This window comes from Camelus bactrianus, chromosome 10, assembly GCF_048773025.1.
Source record: "Camelus bactrianus isolate YW-2024 breed Bactrian camel chromosome 10, ASM4877302v1, whole genome shotgun sequence".
Classification (NCBI taxonomy): domain Eukaryota; kingdom Metazoa; phylum Chordata; class Mammalia; order Artiodactyla; family Camelidae; genus Camelus; species Camelus bactrianus.
In genome coordinates this window covers 41,848,620-41,873,841 of record NC_133548.1, presented here as the reverse complement: position 1 = coordinate 41,873,841, position 25,222 = coordinate 41,848,620, and the positions used below count along the sequence as shown (strand labels likewise).

Sequence of the window (25,222 nt, the reverse complement as noted above, 5' to 3'; positions counted from 1 at the left end):
TATTTTATTCTTTTTGATACAATTATAAATGGAATTGTTTTCTTAATTTCTCCTTCAGGAAATTTCTGAAAATTAGTATATAGAAATAATTTCTATACAGTGTAATAAGTGTATAGAAATTCAACAAATTTTTGTGTATTGATTTTTGTATCCTGCAATTTTACTAAACTTGTTTATTAGTTCTAACAGTTTTTTGATGGAATCTTTAGGGTTTTCTGTATACAATATCATGTCATCTTCAAATAATAACAATTTCACTTCTTCCTTTCCCATTTTGGTGACTTTTATTTCTTTTTTCTTGCCTAATTGCTCTGGCTAGGACTTCCAATACCATGTTGAATACCAGTGGCAAGAGTGGGCATCCTTGTCTTGTTTCTGATCTTTGGAGGAAAAGCTTTCAGCTTTTCACTGTTGATATGATGTTAGCTGTGTGCTTGCCATACACAGCTTTTATTATACTGAGGTATGTTCCATCTATATCTACTTTGCTGAGAGTTTTTGTCATAAATTGATGTTGAATTTTATCAAATGCTTTTCTGCATCTATTGATGGTCATGATTTTTATCCTTCATTTTGCTAATGTAGTGTATCACACTGATGATCTGTGGATTTAGAATCATCTTTGAATCTTTGGAATAAACCCCACTTGATCATAATATATGATCTTTTAAAGTATTGTTAAGTTCAATTTGCTAATATTTTCTTGAGGATTTCTGCATCTATGTTCATCAGTGATATTGGCCTGTAAATTTCTTTTCTTGTGGCATCTTTGTCTGATTTTGATATTAGAGCAATGCTGGCCTCATAAAATGTACAGTTTACTATACCTCAATTTAAAAAACACGTGAAAATAAATATTTACAGAACTTTGAGAACTTGAAATACTTGACCCTCTTAAATAGTGAAATTATATAGCCCCATGATTCTGTATGTTAAGAACTAATCAATTTTAATAGATTTCCCACATTAAATTTTAATCTACACTCTATCAAAATAATAATTATAGTAGGGTTTTTTTTTTAATGAACTAGCTGAACTGTTTTCTGTAATATGAACATTTTAAGGAGTTAAGCTACAAAATAAATATTTTAAGGAATTAAGCTACCAAAACTTTACAAAAAATAAAATCTACTTACCAGAGTAAGACCCTTAAAAGCAAAATGGTGTTTTATTCACCTATTAATCATCATAGCCTAGGACACTCCTTGGAGTAGAGTAAATTAAATGTCTACTCAGTTAATGAGTTAATATGCTCAAATCACTTTCTAAATCTTCCTCCCTATTACTCACTGGCAAAGGTCTAATGTTAAGACTCATTATAATATGAAATTATTCTACCTCTAAAACATCAAATTCAAACCTTTCCTTATTCCTAGCCCTCACATTCTCATCTTCTCACCATCTCTATCTTTCCCTTAAACTATAAATCCACATGATAGTGTCTGCTACTTCTCAGCCACTCTTCACTTCACACACCTTACTATTCATCCTAGATCCCAAAGTAACAAAGTCATTGGATAAAAGAAACTAAAGAAACCAAATTCCACTGCCCAGCATTCAAAGACTTCCTTATGGAAATCCTAGTCCCAACATATTTTCCAGACTTCTCTCTTATTGTATTTCTTCAGCCTAAATAACTTACTTGCCAATAAAACTTTCATTGTTTTCAAACATATCTGGGACTTCCTTGATTCTGTATCTTCCATAATGTTCCTTCTTTGAATGCCTGCCTCATCCTCCAACCATTCATCAAAGGACTACAAATCTCTCAAGTTTTAGCTCAACCTTACCTCCTCTATAAACATGTCCATGATTTACTTTATAAAATAACTCTTACAGCCTCCATAGATGCCCAGAGTACTTTATACCTCTTGTTAACAAATTTTATGTGTACAGAGGGCAGTCAGGTACTCAAAAAATCTGGAAACCAAAGAAATAAGATTGTTTTCTAAGTTAAATTTTAGGGAATCTATACATTTTAAAAGAATAGTCACCCTTTAAAAAGATTTGGAACCATACACCAAACCAAGGCAAAACTAATGGTTATTTAAAAACATACTCTCAAAAGAATTACGTTAACTGAAAAGAAGGTGGGGAGAAATAGGAAGTACACAAATACACAGAATTTTGTGAGTATACCAATGTTCATAGCAGTATAATTCACAATAGCCAAAAGGTAGAAACATCCAAAATGTCTATCAATGGATGAATGGATAAACAAAATGTGATATATACATATAACAGAATTATTGTTCAGCCTTTTAAAAGAGTGACAATCTGATACACACTATAAAATGAATGGACTTGAAGCTAATATGCTAAGTTAAATAAGTCAGATACAAAAGAACAAATATTGTAGGATTCCACTTATATAAAATACCTAGAAAAGTCAAATTCATAGGGACAGAAGATAGAAGAGTGGTTAGCAGGGGCTGGAAGAGGAGGCTGGAATGAGAAGTTATTGTTCAATGTATACAGAGTTTCTACAAGAGATGATAAAAAAAAGTCCTAGAGATAGTAGTAATGGTTGCACAACATGTGAATATATTTAATGTCACTGAACTGTACATTAAAAATATTCAAAATGGTAAATTTTATGTTATGTATGTTTTACCACAATTAGATAAATAAACCTAGTGAAAGAAGAATTGGTAGGTCTTAATCAAACACTGACCCAGGTAGAAGGGACCATGTCCACGTATTAGACATAAATATACTATGACAAATGAATTCATAAAACTATCAAAACCTGATATAATCAAACAGCCAAAAGATAATTTCCCACTTCCTAAGTCCCAAGTGTTAGGCATGTATGTTAAATCAAATACACATCCTTTCCCCCCTGCTCCTTAAATTTCCAGCTCTAGAAGTTAGGGGGGAAAGTAGCTTCTACTAAGAAATCTAACTTTAATGTTACAGCATTCTCATGAAGGAAAATACAAAAAAAAATGGTACTTGAGAAATAATTATTGGAAATGCATCAACATACCTTCAAGAGATGATTTAACTATAAAGCAACACTGAGTACCGACTATATGCAAGATACTATGCTACAAATTAAGTATAATGAAGCATAATACCACCTTCACATTTTAGGAATACAATCAAGTTTGGGGACTACATAGGTAAGTTAAAGGGTAAACAATACAAACTAATATATAGTTGGTGCCAAATGAGTAGCACAAACAATAGATCTAAAGGATCCTAAGAAGGAAGAAATTTCTAGATCAAAAAATAACAAACTTTCCCATAAACTTGCCCACGATTTTCAAGAAGCGTAATTTCTCTACCTGGGTACCCTCCTCCATTTGACATCTTCCCTAATTATTCTAGCCTCTATACATTATTTACTATACAACATACCATACTCTACATTCAATTTCTTATAAGCAGGGGGAAGGTATAGCTCAAGGGGTAGAGCGCATGGTTCGCATGCATGAGGTCCTGGGTTCAATCCCCAGTACCTCCTCTAAAAATAAATAAACAAACCTAAATACCTCCCCCAACACACCAATAAATAAATACAAGTAAAAAAACTTTCTTATAAGCAGACTTGTCACCCCAATAACTATACATTAACAGAAAGTATCCATATTGCTTAGTACAATTCTGTACATAAAGAAAGTACTTCATAAAGACTCGATGAAGTGAATGTTTCCATATAAGTACTCAGGAATAATGCCCAGTATACATAATAAATGCAAACAATTATTACTATTTAAGGTTTGCAATATAGATAATTGTGGGAATGAGAGGGAGAAGAGGACCTATATCTCATCTTCTCTCCCTTCAAAAAGTATTAGCATTATAGTCATGAAAGACATTTAGGACTGTGTAGGTGATCCAGTGTATATTTCTGTGTTTTGCTGCAGAAGGAGTTATATTTAACGAAGCATGAAATGATCTAAAACTAAGAATACTGTCGGTGATGATTAAATCTCAGTTCCCCATAGATTTCTAGGGAGTTTTTGGGTTTTGCTTCCATGTTTCTCTCATTTGGAAGAGATCCAGAGGATATTAGCCCAATTTAGCATACTCAAGTAGTTTAATTCAATTTCTTTGTAGTGTGAAACTATATACTTTATAAGAAATGTTAAATTTATAAGAAATTTAAAATTTAAAATTAACAAATATAATTAAACTCAACTATAAAGGAAAAAATAAGTCAAACATAATCTGAAGAAAATATTTTTAAAAATAATTTTTCAAATCATAAACAAAAGTAGAGCAAAAGCAAAGTTGGTAACTTTAAGTAACAGAAATTAAAATCATAAACCCCAAGAGAACAGCAAGGGTCTAGGGCCCTAGAAAATTTCTGAATTTGGCGATCAAATTTTAACTAATACCCTACTTTTTTTCTTAGAGAAAGTAATATACTAAGCGGTTTTACACCTTCTTAGAAAATGGATAATTTTATTGCTATATTTAGTTTTAAAACATTTTACTCTAAGTAGAGATCTATTTTTAAAAAGTGAGTACAAGGCCAAAGTTGACATTTTTGCAACCTACACAGAGTCGTGATTAGCTGAAGCATGAAGTCATATGTGAAAAACTCTGGCCTACTCTAAAATAGAACTTAACTTTCTCAAACATGAGACAGAGGTATATCGTAAGTCATTGCCAGGGCTACTATGTAATCATATAAGTCACATTATTTATCACAGATCTGTTTTCTGGAAACATCTAATATTCTAGAATGAGAAGATTAATTCTGGCAATTTAAGCCAACTTGCTATCTATACCAAAGCCACAATTTCTGTGATAGGAATGAAAGAGGATATAAATTAGAAGAACAACCATGGGGAAGGGTATAGCTCAAGTGGTAGAGTGCATGATTAGCATGCATGAGGTTCTGGGTTCAATCCCCAGTACCTCTCTAAGAACAAATAAATAAATCTAATTACCTCCCCCTCACCAAAAAATAAGGAAAAAAAACTAAAAAAAAAACTAGAAGAACAACCAATAAAGATTAGAAAAAGGGAATGGCACACACACACATGCATTTAAATTCAGGAATTAAACTAAACGAGCTTAGCCAACACCAAAGTATGTGTAGGAGTGTGTGTGTGTGTGTGTGTGTGTGTGTGTGTGTGTGTGTGTGTGTAAGAGAGACAGACAGAGACAGTGACAGAAAACACCATGAATGTAGTGTAGGCAATTCTACCTAATATTCTACTCAGTGAGATTATACCCTAGAATGAGCGTAAGATGAGAAATGGAAACCTCTTTTCTACATAGTTGACCTCAATTCAGGAAGGTCTTTTAGGGGAAAAAATCTTAGTACTGTGTATGATTCAAGAATTTAAGCCATAATTTATCATTTTCAAGTAACACAAACCCAAACTACACTAACAATTTCATCCAGCGCTCAGGTGGAAAAAATAATCAATTTCTTCCAACACTGAAAAAACCAGCTGCTTTAGATATAAGATTTAGTTTTATATTATCTCTGTACTGTACTGATTTACCAGTAAGATTATCTTGGCAATACAAGATTTGTGCTTTATGTGAGTCTTCTTCTGGATTCTCTATTCTGTTCAATTGATCTACAATATTTGTATGTTTTATGCTAAAATACAATGCTATCTTGAATTCTACAACTTTATAATAAATCTTGAAATTACAGAATATAATCTTTCAGCCTTTTCCTCCTTCAAGACTTTTTGGTTGTTCTAAGTCCTTTGAATTTCTATATAAATTTTAGAATCATCTTGTTAACTTTTACCAAAATATTCCATGGGGATTATTATGTTTGGGGCTATACTGCAACAATAGGTTAATACAAGAAGGTTGTTGACCATTCTGTGAAATCCAATCCATGAACACGATTTATCTATTGCTTTATCTTCTTACATTATCTCAACAATGTTTTGGAGTTTTCAATTAGAGGTCTTTGTTATGTTCCCAATCTTAGGGGAAAATTGTTTCGATATTAGTCTATTAAGTAGAATGTTAGCTTTAAGTCTTTTGAAGATGAACTTTATCAGATTAGGGAATTTTACTTACAGTCCTAATATAAGGGGAAAATTTTTTTCAGTATGAGTGGAAGTTTAATTCTTTTAATATTTTTCCTGCCCCTTCTGGGGGAAAACCATAGTCCTAGACTGGGAGCTGAGGGGGTGGGATGGAGGAAGGAGCCCTATGTACTTGTTTGAACCTCCCCTGAGTAAGTCTTCTACTGCTGACCTGTAGCGGAAGAACGGTGCACATCGTGGCTCAAATGCCAGACTCTCACTGTTCTAAGATTTAGTAGATTTTCTTGAATAAATGTTTCTTCATTTGCTATATGCCCTTAGGACCATTTACAGAGACTTTAAATGGTTGATTGAGGTTTTTGTGTTTGGTTCTTTGTTTCAACTTTCACTGGTTACTGGTTTTATAGGGAAGAGGTTCTGCAGAAGCATCTCATGTCATCGTGTCAAAAGACATCTCTGACTATACATTTTTTCTGTCTTTTAATGGAGTGTTAAACAATCCTTGTATTCCTGGGATAAAGCCCTTTGGTCACAGTACATGATCTATTTTATATATTATTAGTTTCAAATTGCTAATATTTTGTTAAGGATACTTTTACCTATCTTCACTAAGGACATTAGCCTGTTATTTTCTTTTCCTGTAATATCTTGGCCTGGTTCTAAGATCAGGGTAATCCTGGCCTCATAATAAGCTGGTAACTATTTCCTTCTCTTCTACTAACTGAGAGATTTCATGAATAACTGGAAATAAGTAAATGCTATAGGTGTTCAAAGGGAAAAAAGAAAACACTGCATCCCAGAATTGGTATGAGTAGTCAAATTTGAGTTTGGCCTAAAAAAGATAGTCTTAGGAGAGAAGGATAATGAAAACAGCATAGCTAAAGGCACAAATATGGGAAATTTCCAAACAACTTTACTAGAATTCAGCAACTTTTGGCATCTTGGTAATGAGCCACCAAAACATGATTATAGAAATACTTTATTCAAGGAATTCATATCACCATCTTTCAGTCCCTTCATGAAGAATCATCACACTGCTCATAAGTTTATATAGAAATGCAAAGGACTTAGAACAGCCAAAACCACCCTGAAAAAAAAAGGGGGTAAAGTTCAGATTTCAAGACCCATTATAAAGATACAGTATTCAAAATAGTACTACTGGCATCAAGACAGACAAATAGATCATGGAACAAAATAGAGAAAGCAGACACAGATCCACACATTAACAACTGACTTCTGACAAAGTACAAAGGCAAATTCACTGGAGCAAGGATAGTCTTTTAAAACAGTCTGGAACACATGAATTTCCACAGGCAAAAAAGTGAACTTCGATCCATACCTTGTACCATATGCAAAAATCAACTGGAAATGGGTCACAGACCTTGTAAATTATCTAAAAATTAAAAATTCTCAGAAGAAAGCATAGAAGAAAATTTTTAGTGACCACTTTGGATTAGGAAATGATTTCTTCTTAGATATGAGGACAAAATGACAATCCATAAAAGAAAACAAAATATGAAATAGACATTATCAAAATTTAAAGCTTCTACTCTTCCAAAGAAAAACCTAGTGTTACAACAAGTAAGATACAAGCCACAGCCTTGAAAAGAAATTTACAAACCATATATGATAAAAGATGTTTATGCATAATGTAAGACAACTCAAAACTCTAAAAAAGGAAAACAACCCAATTAGAAAGTACAAAAGATTTCAATAGACAGTTGACCAAAGAAGATATCCAGGTGGCAAATAACAACATGAAAATATGTTCAATATCATTAGTCATTAAAGAAATTCAAATTAAAATCATGAGACACTATGACTTATCTATTAGGATAGCTAAAATTAAAAAGACCGGCCATACTAAGTGTTGATGAGGATGTGAAGGATGTTCATGTACAATGACAGTGAAAATGTAAAATGGTATAACCACTTTGGAAAAAAACTTTAGATGTTTCTTATGAAAGTTAAACATACACCTACCATCTGATCCAGTCATTCCACTACTGGATTTTTACCCAAAAGAAAAGAAAGCATATGTCCAAAGAATATATAAATGTTCTTAGCAGCTTTTTATTTGTAATAGCCCCAAACTGGAAACAACCCAAAGATCCACCACCAGGTAAAACAAATTGCAGTTTATCTATACAATGTAATATTACTCAAAAAAAAAAAAAAAAGAATGAAGTACAGATACATGATAAAACATGGATGAATCTCAAAATAATTATGCTGATTAAAATAAGCCAAACAAAAGAGAATACATAGTACATGATTCCAATTTATATAAAACTCTAGAAACTGCGATTTAATCCATAGTGACAGAAAGGAGATAAATGAATGTCTGGCAGAGGGAGATGTTTGGGGAAGCATAGGAGGGAGACATTATCAAGAGGCAATAGGAAATTATTATGAGTGATGAATAATACATTATCTTCACTATCGTGGTTTCATGGGTGTTAATATATGTCAAAAATTTTCAAATATGTGTAGTTTATTATATGTAAATTATACCTCAATAAACTCACTTAAATAAAAATTTAAGGAAAACACAGGAAGACACCCATCTCTGAGATACAACACATACCAAAAAACACATTAAAATTAATTTTTAAATTTTAAATTAAAATAATAATTTAAAAATTGATAAAATTAGACTTCATTAAAATTAAATATTCCTGTTCTTTGACAGATATGTATAAAGAAATGAAAAGAAAAGACACAGATTGGAAGAAAAATATTTACAAATCATCTATCAGTGAAGGACTTGTATCCAGATAGGTTAAAAAAAATAATAAATCTCTAAACTCTTTAAGAAAACAGAAACCCCAATTTTAAAAATGGGCCAAGGATTTGAACACATACTTCAGCAAATAAGACATACAGATGGAAAATGAGCACATGAAAAATTGCTCAATAGTATAAGTCATTAGGGAAACGAAAATTAAAACCAGAATGAGATGCCACTATACACAGTACAATGGCTAAAATTTAAAAGACTGACCCTACCAAGAATAGGCCAAGATGTGGGGGTACTTGAATTCTCATATACTATTTGAGAAAAATGTTTTCAAAAAACACATTGGCAGTTTCTTTAAGAAGTTAAATACATACACATACATAGTTAAATCTATCCAGTATTCAACTTCTAGGAATTTATTTAGAAGAAATGAAATCATATATCCACACAAAGACTTGACACAAATGTTCATAGCAACTTTACTTACAAAAGCAAAAATTTGGAAATAACCAAATGTTCATCAACAAGTAAATGGATCAACCAATTGTGTGTGTGTGTGTGTGTGTGTGTGTGTGTGTAAAATAGACTACTACTCAGCAATAAAAAGTGAACTATTAATATATGCAACAAAGATGAATATCAAAATAAGAATGCTGCGTGAAAGAATCAAGATAAAAAAGTATACATACCAGTATGACTCTATTTACATAAAATTCTAGAAAATGAGGTCACATTCACAGGTTCCAAGCAGCTTTATCTTTTGGGAACCCACCATTCAACCCACTACAGTGACAGAAAGCAAATCAATGGTTGTCTGGGAATGGGGAGCAAAGAGAAAAAAGGATTCAAAAGAGGCATGGAAAAACTTTTGAGGTAATGGATATGCTCATTATTATGCTTGTGGTAGTGGCTTCATGGATATATGCGTATGTTAAAAGTTATTAAAGTGTACCTTCTGTAATTAAAACACCTTCATTTCTCACATCTGAGTCTCAAAATACAACCATCATATGGTACTGAACAAAGTAAGTGACCACAAATTCAAAATAAGATAAAGGGGGAAAGATTAGGAAAGGATATGGAATTGAGAAAGAATAGCAGAACAAACTGAGCTGTAAATTATGAATGACAGAAGCTAAGGAAAGAGTTCCATTACTTAAATGGGAAGAAGGGTTAAATCAGACAGCTTAAAATTAGTGCCCTGAACACTGTCTGCTATGAAGGCCCTCAAGAAAAACACTTTTAAAGGCTATAAACAGTTAATGTATCAGTGAATTAGTAATACTTGAAAAGAATCACTGTATCAATGAAGCATTCATTCAGTGTTACCTGTAGTAACCATAAAGCGGTATTCAGAGACCCAAACAAAAAGTAGGGAGCACAGAATATCAAAGAAGGCTGCAAAAGCAAATGGTAATAGATAATTTTTTAAGGTAGCTATTTGTACCAGTACAGCAAGCCAGATTTTCTAACAGTAACACTAGTATAAACATGATCAAAACAATTAATGTTTCATCTTCACTCTTATTTTCTAAGAATAAAATTTTATATGCTAATGACTAAAGTGGGACCAAAGGTTAAAAGGGGCAGTAAAAGAGGAAAGAAGGAATTCTAAAGGACTGGCCCCTTTCTAAACTCTTATAATACCTACAATTTGGTAATGCACTGGACAATCCACAGAAACACAAAAATTCTTGCTATATTGTTCAGAAACCATTACATTAGACACATATGCAAAATATATTTTTCTATTCCATAAAAAGTTCAAAGTTTAAAAAATATAGAAAAATAAATAGCTATAGATTTATGTACAAATAAATTTTACTATGTTATGTGAAAAATATCACACATGTTAAGGGATGAAAAAGTAATCCTTGAAAAAAACCAAACATCCTCCTTAATGAGCAACACCCATTTGCCTCAGTGTATCATGCTTAGTTCACATGACTAGCAGCTTGGTTTGGCAGTCTCAATGCATAACACAAATAATTCATAAAAGTTTGACAATATTATTTTTAGTTCACATGCTTCTTGGATTTAGCCCATAAATGCTTCTACTTTATGCTACTCTAGGGACTCCATTCAGACACAAATACATTTGTTAGCCATTGTGAGACTGAGGGGGAACTGAGTACATATACCATTTTATTCCAAACACATACATTTCATTTGGGCAGAGTTTAAAGTACAACAATTTAAAAGAAATGACTGTCGTTGCTTCTAAACGGACTCAGTGAAGTGTGACAGTATAGGTTAGACTATACAATACTATGTACAAGAAGAACATTTCTACTTGGTAAGGGTCACCAGTGATTATGACCTGATTAAGTTTAAAATTCTAATTCTCTTTCATTAAACTTTCATAAAATGTTTGAGAATTGTTATACAAAATATCTTCTTAAATACAGTGTTTACAAGCACCTTGATTATATTATGAAGTACAAAACATTTTTATTTTTAATGAGGGAGAAATATATCTAAAATTAGAACTTAACACAAACATCTGAATCAATTGTTTTCCCAACTACTTCCAAACAAAATATTTCAAATTCCGCACAAGATTCTGTAAACCCATGAGTACAAACTCTAATCTTGACACTGAATTTGGATTATCTCCATGGAGGAAATCCATGAACCAGATGTGAATTTATTCTTCCAGATGTATTTTATATGTTTGAAAAATAAAACATTTCTTCACTGCATTTATTGGAGGCCACTTAAAATTACACTAAAAACAGAGATAGCAAAATAGAAAGCTTACGAGTCTTGAGTCTTGTACTACTCTAAAGCAGTCATTTATTAAATTACTACTAAATTAACCAAACTACATATATAGTTGCTACATCATCAACGAACATTAAAAGTAGCTCGTAACTCAATCAATTTAACATTTATAATCCACCATTTTTCTCAGATTTCAGTAGCCATATTAATTATGACATAAATTGTTTTAAACAATTTTGTTTTGATATTATATAGAAATTAAAGGGAAAAATACACCTATAATTTTATTAGAATGTCAAGATTTCAACATCTGAGATAAACTTCTACTCAGAAATAAATGAATCACAGTAAAACTTTAATAAAATTAGTCATATACCTGAATCTAACTGCATGGTTTCAAATTTTTAAATCATTTTATAATACCAATGACATAAGTTGAAGAATCAAGAAATTTAATGTCACAAAAACCAACCTCCATTATATTAAGACCTCAACTAACTAGAAATAAAAATGGTTTCTCTAGCACATACATTTCCTTTGCCCTCCACCAGAGATGCTTTTAAATACTTAAAGTTCCTATTTAAGTATTTTTTTAAAGTATAAGCAGGAAAGTGAGTGATCTTGTTGAAATGTTTAATTTTATCCAGGAAAAGAATGTACACACATGATAATTAGTTATGACAGTTGTAAGTGAGTGTAACATTAGTGGTTATTTTATACGAAAATTACTTAATGCACTGAAAAATAGCAACTAATCAAGCGTCAATGCACATTACAAAAATATAAACACATACACAAACACATTAAACTGACAATTTTTGTCCTTATGTCTTCAGTGATTTAATAAAATGTCTAAATTATGACATGCTACATAAAATGAGTATTTTAACTTTACCAACCCATTTTAATTTTAAAATAATATAATTTTCAATAATTTCAGAGGAGTACTTTATTCATATTCCAAGAATTAAAATTCTCAACTAAAAGGAGAAAATTCTCCAGGTAGGAAATATTATATAAATAACTTATTTTTTTTTATGTTCACCCTATTTATTTATTTATTTTATTTTTACATTTTTTAATTGAGTAATAGTTATTTTACAATGTTGTGTCAAATTCCAGTGTAGAGCACAATTTTTCAGTCATACATGAACATGTATATATTCATTGTCACATTTTTTTTCGCTATGAGCTACCACAAGATCTTGTATATTTTTCCCTGTGCTATACAGTATAATCTTGTTTATCTATTCTGCATTTTAAAATCCCCGTTTGTCCCTTCCCACCCCCCACCCATTTGGCAACCACTAGTTTGTATTCTAAGTCTATGAGTCTGTTTCTGTCTTGTTTGTTTGTTTTTTTAGATTCCTCATATAAGCGATCTGATACGGTGTTTTCTTTCTCTTTCTGGCTTACTTCACTTAGAATGACATTCTCCAGGAACATCCACGTTGCTGCAAATGGCGTTATGTTGTCGGTTTTTATGGCTGAATAGTATTTCATTGTATAAATATACCACATCTTCTTTTTCTAGTCATCTGTTGATGGACATCTAGACTGCTTCCATGTCTTGGCTATTGTAAATAGTGCTGCTATGAACATTGGGGTGCAGGTGTCATTTTGAAGTAGGGTTCCTTCTGGATATATGCCCAGGAGTGGGATTCCTGGGTCCTATGGTAAGTCTATTCCTAGTCTTTTGAGGAATCTCCATGCTGTTTTCCACTGTGGCTTTCTTTACTTCCCTCTCCCACTCTTAATGATTTAGATGTCTTCTTTTACAATTTTGTGTTTATTCTTTTTATAATTCATGGCAGTTATCTCCTTTCCAGTTATAAGTTTCTCATTTTTGTAGCATCCTGCTTCTTTTCTATTTAGAGTAGACCTGTGAATATTTCTTTTAGCATGGGTTTAGTGTGGCTAAACTCTTTTAGTTTTGCTTGTCTGTGAGGTTCTTTATCTCTCCTTCTATTCTAAAGGATAGCCTTGCTGGATAGAGTATCCTAGGCTGCACTTTTTTTTTCATTCAGGACTTTGAATACGTCTTGCCACTCCCTTCTGGCTTGTAGTGTTTGTGTAGAGAAATCAGCTGAGAGCCTTATGGGAGTTCCCTTGTAACTATTTGTTTTTCTCTTAGTGCCTTTAGGATCATTTCTTTGTCCTTGACTCTGGCCATCTTGATTATGATATGTCTTGGTGTGGGTCTGTTTGGGTTCTTCCTGTTTGGGACCCTCTGAGCCTCCTGTACTTGGATAACTGATTCTTTCTTTAGGTTTGGTAAGTTTTCAGTCATGATTTCTTCAAATACCTTTTCAATCCCCTTTGTTCTTTCTTCCCCTTCTGGAACCCCTATTATGCACAGATTTTTTATATCTACATTTTATATTCTCCCATAGGTCCCTTATATTGTTTTCATTGTTTATTTGTTTTTCTCTCAGCTGTTCTGATTGGGTGCTTTCTGTTGTCCTGTCTTCTAGGTCACTTATTCGTTTCTCTGCATTATCTAGCCTGCTTTGTACAGCCTGCAGGTCAGCTCTCATCTCAGCACATGAGTTTACTAATTCTACTTGGTTCTTCTTTATAGCTTCTATTTCATTTTTTACATATTTTATATCTCTAAACACTATTTCTTTTAGTTCCTTCAGTACTTTGATCAGTTCTTTTTTTAAATCTTGACCTAGTATGCCATCAATGTCTATTTCCTTGATCACACTTTCAAGGGATTTCTCTTGATTTTTTAATTGGGAGTGGTTCCTCTGCTTCTTCATACTGCTCATTTTTCTCTGGCACTGTGGCTTAGGGAGTATCAGTTATATTGTTCTCCTGGAGATGGTGTGCTCTTAATGATTTTATCGAGAGGTCTTTGTGTCTTCACCCTATTTCACATACTCAGCTTGCTGTTTCCAGAGGCCCTCTGTTGGCACCCAGTGGCTGTTCGCTAGCAGATCGTGCCCCCTCCTAACACTGGGTCAGGAGCTGAGCTCTTAACCTGGTGGGCGGGCGGGTCACTCCCCCTCCAGATGCCGCAGTCAGATGCTGCGCTCAGTGGGAGGCAGGTAGGTGGACTGCGCCCCCTCCCAGCACAGAGGTCAGGTGCTGCGTTCTTGCCAGGAAGGGGAGTGGCCGCCCACCCTCTCCTGACACCAGTCGCTCTGCTGCTCTGTGCAGCTGCCCGCTCTGCCTCTGGTCAGCGCTCCGAAGGCAGGCTCAGGGAAGACCACAGAACAGCCCTGCCCCTTCTCCAAGCTGAATCTCAGCTCCTTGTTTGTCTTGGCAGCACAAGTTCTCTGAGGTGCCAGGGCAGAAAGATCCTATCTGCCTTGGGCTGTAAAGAAGTCTCAGTCCTGCCTAGGAGGTTACAGAGCCCCAAGATGCGGATTCAGGGCTCAGCTCCGCCCCCACCCGGGCGCTGCGCACAGGAGGAGATGGCGGCTGTGGCTGCGCCCCGCCTCTCTTCTCCCAAGAAGCGCCAGTAATGGCGGCCTAGGTCTGAGGAGACAAAGGCTACAGCACCCCCTCCCCCCAGGGCACACCAGCCGTGTTGCTTTGCTTTTTTCGATATTTATCAGGGACCGAGGTTGTTCTGCTCCATATCATCTCCCAGCGACGGCGCACAGCCCCCTGCAGTCCCCTGGGGCTGCATCAGTGTAGCCGCCCCAGTCCTCCACCCGGCTCAGGCAGTCTGTCCTGGCCCCAGCTGCCGGCTCGCGTCTCGGGCTGGGTGTCGCGGGGACCCTTTGTGCCCGTTTAACTCAGTTCTGTTGGTCAAGGGTGCTCGGGACAGATCTGAGCCTCGGAGGCTCCCCCTCCGTCCTGCTGGCCTCTCTGTTGGAGAGGGGAGACCTAGTGAATGAGCGCCAACCCTCCTTTGCCACTCCCTGCGGGATCGGTCCTGCACTGTTTTGCTTTTTCTTCTTTCTTTTCTTCCTTTTCTACTGCCAGATTTTTGGTGTCTTTGTCTTTCGAAGAGGGCAATGCTCTGTTGGAGTTTGGCAGGTGCTCTGGTTGGCTGAGTAAGTCCGTAGATGTGAGTTTTGGTGTATTTGTGGGAGAGGGTGAGCTACAAGCGTCTTTCTACTCCACCATCTTGCATCTCTCTCTAAATAACTTCTTTTTAACCTGAGTGATGGGGATGACTTCTTACACGCATCAGAAATAAGCATGAAGTAGGAGATAAGAACACATGCTATGAGCTTCAGTAAAACTGTATAATAACTCAAATCAGAGAAACAGTGTTTCTTTTCTAATACTCTAAAGTACCACAAACAGATCATTTTACACCCACACATATTTATTCAGTGCACAATTCTGGTGTTATGCCAATAACTCTTCGCTTAACTAAGAATTCCTCTCTGGAAATAAGTAATTGTGGTTGGATTTTAAATACAAATAAATTAAGAACAAAAATTTAGCTTAAGTGCTCTTAAGAAAACAGATGTTTTCTTTTCACTATTAAAAAGAAGATCGATCAAGCCTCCTATTCATTTAAGAAGAAATTAGTAGTTTTATTTAAACTTATTTGAATTTGAATGACATAAAAGTACTCTGAATCTAGAAAGTTGAAAAATCTCTGATTTCAGGGAATGAAATATGAATGACACTAGCCATGAACTAAAATGTCACATTCCATACATGGTAAGATTGAACCTTTTATTTCGACTCATGAAAGAAAAACAGAAAATCTGATAGCAAATCTGGCACTTATAATGAGACAAAGATAAATGCAATCTCCAGTATGTCCATTAGCAAACATCTTAGGAGAAAATAAACTTTGTAGGATTCAAGAAGCAGAACACACAGGCAAAAAGAATAAACAGAAGAAGTGAGATGAAGGAAAGCAAAATCATTTTAATCTGACACAGCTCTTTAAATAATATGGTATGTAAGAGAAAAAGAATATAAGAGAATGTTTCTATTAAGACAAAAACTATATTGAAAACAGGATGAAGAATAAATAGAAAAAAATGTATTCAAATTGTGTACTTACGATGGAGAACAGAAAAGAGGAATTTTTTCATCTTTTCCTCCACCAAATTATCTTTTTAAAGCATCAAAGAACAGTTGTTATCTGACAGAAATCATTCTCTAACAAGAATATACATGCTTAAAGTAATTAGATTTTTTGGTGGCATTTACCCCAAGCTTTATTGAGGTATAACTAACAAATAGAATTGTAAGATATTTAAAGTGTACAACATGATGATTTGATATATGTATACATCATAAAAGGATTTCCCCTCATATTAACACATCTAAAATGGTACATTTTTTAAAAATCTTATGTATTTTTATTTAAAACTCATAAAATAAATGTTTGCAGAGAATAAATAAAGTATCAAAACATAAACAAACTTGTTTCATCTAATATTTCTCTGTAAGAATTATATGTCAAATAAGGAAATAGAATACAATTATTAAAGATTTCTAAATGTGTTTAAAACAATTAAAACATTGCTATATTTTTCAGTCAGATATTTACTGAGAGTCTACCACGTGACAAGTATTCCACTAAATGCTGAAGATGCAGTAGGCAAATAAGCAAGACATAATCCTTGCCTTCATAATGATTATTTTCTAGCAGGGCAGTAAAACATAAGTTAGAGGTGGGATAAGTGCTACTCAGAAAAATCACTCAATTTTTCACTTTCTGGAACATTTCATATTAGACAGCAGTTACTTACTAACAAACTTTAGTAAAATTCACAAGTGAAATTACTGAGACTGATGTTTCTCTTACACGCAGTTTTTAAAACCTGAATCCATTTCTTTAATGCTTAGAGGTCTTTTGAGATTTTCTATTTCTTTTAGTCAACTTTCATAATTTATTTTTCTCTAGAAAACTAGAAATTCTAAATTTTATTAAAAATTTTTCTATTTTTAGACTAAATCTGTTCAAAGTTGCTATTTTAATTTCTTAAAATCTCAACATGAGCCCTTTATATTTCTGAAATTATTAGTGTGTACTATTTCTACTATTTCTTGACCAATGTTCAGGGGAATTTGCCCAGTACTGACTCCATCATTTATAAGTTGTGTGGAATTAAGTAAAGTTTTTAACTTCTCTGAGCTCAATTTCCTCAATTTTAAAGTGGAAATAAAATTAGTAATTTCCCTAAAGGCTACTTAAGGAATTCAACAAGATAATATATGTAAAGCATTTAGAACATGCTTGACAAATAAGTGCTAGTAAATGTTACATATTATTACTAAGTGTGGATTTATTTTCATGCATCTTGTTTGGAACACAGTATGTTTCTTCAATCTAAAAATCTCATGATTTTCCTTAATATTGGAAAACTTACACCATTTATCTTCCTTTCAGATATTGTCTCTTATTTATTCTCTCTATTCTCTGGTTCTGAAACTTTTATTAGCTCTAAGTTAGGCCCTCTCGTTCTCTTCCATTTTCTTAATATTTTATCTATATATGTATTTTTCATGTATCAGTGCTGTTTTCTAGGTGATATCCTCAAATCCCTCTTCAAACTCTCTCTTCAAATGATTATACAACACTATAGTAAAAAATATATTATGGCAAATAGAAAAAGAATGCAAAAGTTTACTGAATGAAAATCACTGACAACTTTTATTTCAATTACTGTATTTTTTCATTTCTAAGCATCTCTTTCAAATCTAGTTGTTCCTCTTTTATATTACACAAGTTTTCCACTAAGATTCCTATTCCATCTTTTAATTTCTAATCATTTTAAACAAACTTTTAAAAAAATTTCTTCTTGAAGTATAATTGATTAACAATATTATATTAGGTTCAGGTGTACAGCATAGTGATTTAACATTTTTACAGATTGTAATCCATTGATTATGATATGGATGACTTCATCATTGTTACAGAAATTCCTGGCTTCAGTGAACAAATAAATGTATTCTTTTAGATGGTTTTTCCATGAAATAATACAAATAATCCCAGAAATGTATATTTCTATCCCAAGTACTAGCAGTTCTAATCTCTTCCATAAATCATCTTTTTAATAAAGAACTGCAATATATGTTGTGTATTTTCTGAAGTAATTGTGACAATAATGATAACAAATACATTTGGGTAGTATGTTAAGAATTTACATAATCCTTTAAGTAAATTTAAAACACAGTATCTTTCCTTTGTTCCTTACAACCACTTTGGGAAGATGATAGGCCAGGATTTACTACCCTCATTTTATTTATTTTTACTGAAGTATAGTTGGTTTACAACACTGTGTTAATTTCTGGTGTATAGCATAGTGATTCAGTTACATATATATGTGTGTGTAGGTAGGTAGGTAGGTAGGTAGGTAGATAGATTTCCTTTTCATATTCTTTTTCATCATAGGCCATTACAAGGTATTCAGTATAGTTCCCTATGTTATATAGTAAGATCTTACTGTTAATCTAGCTTATATATAGTAGTTAGTATCTGCAAATCCCAAACTCCCAGTTTATCTCTCCACATTCCCCTTTCCCCTCCGGTAACCACAATTTGTTTTCATGTCTGTGAGTCTGTTTCTGTTTTGTAAGTAAGTTCATTTGTGTTACTTTGTTAGATTTCCCATATAAGTAATGTCATACAGTATTTTTCTTTCTCTTTCTGGCTTACTTCACTTAGAATGACATTCTCCAGGTTCATCCATGTTGCTGCAAATAGAGTTATTTTATTCTTTCTTATGGCTGAGTAGTATTCCATCACAACTTCTTTACCCAGTCATTTGTGAATGGACTTTTATGTTGCTTCCATATCTTGGCTATTGTAAATAGTGCTCTGAACACTGGAGTATATGTACCTTTTTAAATTAGAGTTTCCCCTCCGGATATATGCCCAGGAGTGGGGTTGCTGGATCATAGGGTAAGTCTATTTTTAGTTTTTTAAGGAATCTCCATACTGTTTCCCATAATGGTTGCACCAAACTACATTCCCACCAACAGTGTAGGAGGGTTCCCTTTTCTCCACACCATCTCCAGTATTTATCTTTTGTAGACTTATTAATGATGGCCATTCTGACTGGTGTGAGATGATACCTCATTGTAGTTTTGATTGCATTTCTCTGATAATTAGCGATATTAGCATTTTTTCATGTGTCTACTTGTCATTTGTATGTCTTCACTGGAGAAATGTTTCTTTAGTTCTGCCCATTTTTGGATTGGGTTTTTGTTGTTGTTGTTGTTGTTGTTGTTTGTTTGTTTTTTGGTCTTGTTTAAGTCTTTAAGCCATTTCTGAGCTCTCAAATTCTGTTCCATTGATCCATATGTCTGTTTTTGTGCCAATACTATGCTGTTTTGATTACTGTAGCTCTGTAGTACTCTGTGAAGTCGGGGGGGGGGGTTATTCCTCTGGCTTCAATCTTTTTCTTCTTTCTACTTTTGCAATCCTGGGTCTTTTGTGATTCCACATAACTTTTAGGATTATTTGTTCTAGTTCTGTGAAAATGTCCTGGGTAATCTGACAGAGATCACAAAAACCTATAGATTGCTTTGGGCAGTATGGCCATTTTAGCAATATTAATTCTTCTAATCAAAGGGCATGGAATATCTTTCCATTTCTTTAAATCATCTTTAATTTCCTTAATCAATGTTTTATAGTTCTCCATGTATAAGTCTTTCACCTTGGTCTCGTTTACTCCTAAGTTGCTGGTTTTTTTTTTTTTTTTGATGCACTTTTTAAAAGGGACTGTTTTTGTTGTTGTTTTTAACTTTCCTTTTCTGATATTTCATTGTTAGTGTAAAGAAATGCAAAGGAATTCTGTATGTTAATCTTATATCCTGCTACCCTGCTCAATTTGTTTATCAGCTCTAGTAGTTTTTGTGTGGAGTCTTTAGAGTTTTCTATATATAGTATCATGTTATCTGCATATAGTGACAATTTTACCTTTTCTCTTCCAATCTGGATCCGTTTTATTTCTTTTTCTTGTCTTATTGCTATGGCTAGGACTTCCAATACTATGTTGAATAGAAATGGTGAGAGTGAATATCCTTGTCTTCCCAATTTTTAGTGTTTTTTGATTTGTTTTATTTTTTTAATGGAGGTACTGGGGATTGAACCTAGACTTCATGCAAGCTAAGCATCCACTCTACCACTGAGCTATTTCCCTCCCCCCACCCCTCATTTTAGACATAAAATTGAGGTCCAAAGCTGTTGGTTCATGTGCACACACAGAAATAAACACTATACTCTCACTTACTATTCTTTAGTAGTACACATCTGATCATCTATTACTGTAATTCTTTTTTGTTTCCTGCCAATTCTGGATATTAAAGTCCTACAACACTCCCCACCTATTTTAGTGCATCAATCATTAGTATAAAATACTAACTGAGACTCCAAATCTACCAGACACACAACACTGCTATAAGCATTATGAAAACATCATGTAATCTCAATTCTAAGACATATCTTTTAGCACTTCAATGTTTCTATAATCACGACAGATCTTCCAATTAACATCCAAAGAAGCCTGCCGGTGACTATGCAGAGAAGTAAGTTATGACACTACTATAAACACAAATGTGCATTTAAATATTTACCTGTTCATCTGAGTATTATTTTGGTTGAGATATCTGAATTTGTGGCACCAAATGTGACTGAATTTTAATTCGAACTGAATCCCTAGGTATCTGACAAATTTTTTTAAAAGATTATACTGTGATGCTGCTCTGAAACAGACAGTAAGAATATACATATAAAGTTGAATACCACATACCAGGTAAGATAATTAAGTACAGTGGGAAAATGTGAAATCTTTAAGAACTGATTGCTGAATTCCAAAGCCAGGACAGAATTTATACATCAGGGAAAATTCAGGTATTCTTTTCCTAACATTCCAATGAAGCACTGACAGATCTATTTTCTAAAACTCTTCTTTTGTCATGTTATTCTCCGGCTCGAGAATCTATAATAGCTTCTTATTGCCTCCTAATTCAAAGACACACCTCTACACAATTTTCAAGGCCATCCATTAACTGGTTTTATAAATTTATGCAATTTTCATTTCCATTTTCCCCTCACTTCTGCCTCCCTGAGTCTCTGCTTCAGTCATGTCAGTCTCTTAAAGGAAGTTCCCATCTTTCCTACAACCCTGCCTTGATTTGTTCACTTCCCCCCATTATCTTCTTCTAAACAAATAAAACCCTGTCCTACCCTCAAATGCAACTCAAGTCTTAATTTACTTAATTTTCAGTTCCTGCTGTAGTTAGAGACACTCTTAAATTATCTATGACACTTACCTATTTATTTGTTTCTTAACTATTGCTTTTTCCTAACTTAGATCTTAAGAGCTTTGGAAATATAAACCCATCATCCATCCTTTCTCTTATCCACTAGAGGAGAGAAATTCTATTAGAAAGAACAGGAATTTTTTCCTATCTCCTTAAAAGATAGTAAACTAAATCTCAGAGAAATTAAATGAAATGCCCAGATCAAAGAGCTAAATACAAATAGTTCAACCTAGACAAAAACCCTTTTTAGAGACCTTTCCCTTCAACATAGTATTGACACCTGAGTTAAGGAGCAAAACAAAAGGTATATATCAAACCCAGGTCCTATTTCGCTTTTTACCTTAATATAAAAAATAAAATTAGAAACAGAGCCACTATATACTTCTATTACTTACATGCAAACCCACTGACATTCCTCTTTCTCAATTAGACTGAAAGTTTATGAACACTGAATTATAGTTCCAATACAAATTAGGTGTGGTTACTGCAAGGGGAGGGGAGAGAGAGAATTAGTTATGCACTTCCTTAGAGACACGAAGTTGTATTTAACCTTGGTTAAAGCAGCTTAAGAGTCTCTCTTGGGTGCTATTTACACATTTTTTTTTCCTGATTTCAGTCATGCAATATGATTCCATTTGGGATTTCACGTAAAGTTGGAATGCTGTATTCCCTAAGGAAAGAGCAGTGTTTAGTTAAAAAAAAAAAAAAGGAATGTGATACTTCTGGTCAAAAGTTCTCTTTCTGGAATTCATGATAAATGAAAAGAATTTTGGCTGCTTCTATGCCGTTCTACATCCCACAAGCAACGTGCAGTTCCTCATGTCACTACAACCTGGTTATTCACTGAAACAACTGATCTTATTACAAAACAAGTTAAAGAAACAAACAAAGCCTCCTTCAGTTCCTGCCTTGATTCATTATTAGAATTCACCTTTCCTTTCACCTCACCCACAATCCCAGATATTGAATGCCAAATGTTGGTCTCACTGAAAGACAGGACATTATACAATTTAAACATCAGCGAAATTGAATTCAGCTATCCTTAGTCACTGACTGATGACTCTATTCCTATTTGTACATTTTTAGAGTAATACTATGTCCTTCCTGGAAGTCCTTTTTGCATTCCAGATTACAACAGGGACTGAAGTACAACAAAGGAAAAATGCAAAAAGTCAAGTATCAGGACAAGAGTTAGAGGCATACACACATATGTAGGTAAGTCTGGGTCAAATTTCTATTCAGTAAGATAATAATCTTTAATACAAAATTTTAAATAAAATTTCAAATACTTAATTTAGCCTAAAACAACTTCCACCCAAAATCAGAGATAATGATTAAAGTAGTGAAAATTTATTTCTAAAACTTAAAACTGTTATAAAATAATTTTATAAGAATACTAGAAATCACACTTAAACAGCTATACACATTCTGTATCTAAACTGACCAAGGTTCATTCAACAAATGACAATTATCTTTACTTCTACTGCTGATTACCTGCTGGGAGCACCAAAACAAAAAACAAAAAAAAAATCCTTCCTCCGTTAGAGTCACATCTGCAGGAAAAAGGCTGCTAAAAAAAGAACGGTCTGCTCTTCCAAGTTAATATCCTGCCAGTAGATACTTTGCAATGCTCAGGGCTGAAAACTGTTTTCAAAGAAATAATTTTATATTTTCATATATTTAAGGCAGAAATTCCAGACTCAGAAAATTAAAATGGTAGTTGTACTATTATTTAATATTAATATATTCTACTGAATAAGTCTGCCACTTTTGCCTGAGGCTCTGATTTGTACCATATTTTCTAAAACCCCATAATAACAAAAATCGTCTCAGTACTCCCCTTCCCCCTTGCCTTTGAGCAAATCTATTCACCATCTATGATTTTCATGTGTAAATACTAGTATCAACAACAAACTAGAGACAAATTTCATTTTGAAAAATCCAGAAAGTGAGAATATGGATATATGTACAGATAAAAATTTTGAAATAAAACAACAAGCACTAACTACTCTTGTTGAACTGCACTTAATCTTTCAAATAAGCAGAAGTTTAGGTTTTCCCCTTCCTCCCTCCCCAGCTCCTGCCAAACACCATTCTACTTACTGTTTCTAAAAGTTTGACCGATTTAGAGACCTTATATAAGTGCAAGCATACAATGAACCTCAAGGTTCATCCATGTTGTACCATGTGACAGGATTTCTTTCTTTTCTAATGCCAATATTCCATTGTATGTATATACCACATTTTCTTTATCCATTCATCAGTCAATAAACATTTGAGTAGCTTATACATTTTAGCTATTCTGAATATTGCTGCTATGAATATAGGCGTACAAATATCTCTTTGAGACTCTACTTTCAATTCTTTGGGGTATATATCCAGAAGTGGAATTGCTAGATCATATGGCAATTCTAGTTTTAATTTTTTGAGGAACTACCATATAGTTTTCCACAACAACTACACCATTTTACAGGACAAAAGTTCCAAATTCTCCACATCCTTGCTAACACTTGCTATTTTCAGGATTCTGGAAAGTAGTCATCCTAATGGGTGTGATCAAAATCACTGTGGTTGTGATTTACACTTCCCAATTACTGATGGTTGACAACACTGAATGAATTATCTCCAGTCAGAGATATGGAATTGACATTCAAAAGAGAAAATAATCAAGCACAGAGACATAACTGAAATACATTTAGATAACAGTCAAAACCTTCAGGTAACAGTGGTTTGCTTCTTCCATCCCACTTAGCCTGTTTCTTCCCTTGAACTCTGCCAGTCTCTCCTTTTTCTATAGAATACTCTCTCTTTCAATTCAATTCTGTTCTTAAGAAAGGATTTAATGTGAATTTGGGAATGTTTCTGATTTCTCCTAGGGACATTTACATACAAAGCTTTAACATCCTTTATATAAGGAAAGATATTTTTCCCACATTTGGTAAGGAGAAGCTTTAAGCCACAACTGTAAGGCAGAGGTACTCGAGCGCTGGTACTCTCAAGCCAATTTTCAAGATGACTAACTAGTAGTTGGTCACTTATTTCACCTAAGGCTAACCACTTTAGAAATAAAACAACCAACATGGATATAAGAATATACTTTGGTACCCACCAAGTATTTACTTGGAGATCTATAGAATAAACTATATATCTCTTATGTACTTTAGAGTTTAGAGCAAGAACTCAAAGCTGGTCCTGAAAATCTCCTTCATACTTAAATCATCAGAATTTTCCAACCTCACTTCTTCAATACCTTCAATTATGCACAATACAACCAAAACTCTAAAAACAGGCCCAATGAGCAAACAAGGAGTAAAACTACACACCAAAAAATCTTTGTTAAAAGGCATTTGATTTTCCTTGTAGGAGAACCCTTTGGCTCTCACTGAGTTACTGAATACTATCAGTCTACACACAATTTTAGCAAATTTTATGAAATGACTTTCCAATCTATAACAAATGCATCTACATTGGGGTTGAAGATGGAGACATGTAAGTCTGAATAAAGCACAGTCATCTAGGTTGGCTCTCCTACCTGCACATTGCATATTACTTGCAAGCATCACTTATTACAGCATATTATGAG

The 25,222-nt window shown here is 33.7% G+C and overlaps 1 protein-coding gene and 1 non-coding gene across 5 annotated transcripts in view; one reads left to right on the top strand and one right to left on the bottom strand.

Annotated features, from left to right (window-relative positions):
* The window catches only part of SBF2 (SET binding factor 2), a 382,671-nt gene that overhangs the window by 244,061 nt on the left and 113,388 nt on the right, over positions 1-25,222 (bottom strand). The gene's annotated exons all lie outside the window — the stretch shown is intronic.
* TRNAA-CGC (transfer RNA alanine (anticodon CGC)) lies at positions 3,396-3,469 on the top strand. The gene has a single exon. It is a non-coding gene; the product is annotated as a tRNA-Ala (tRNA).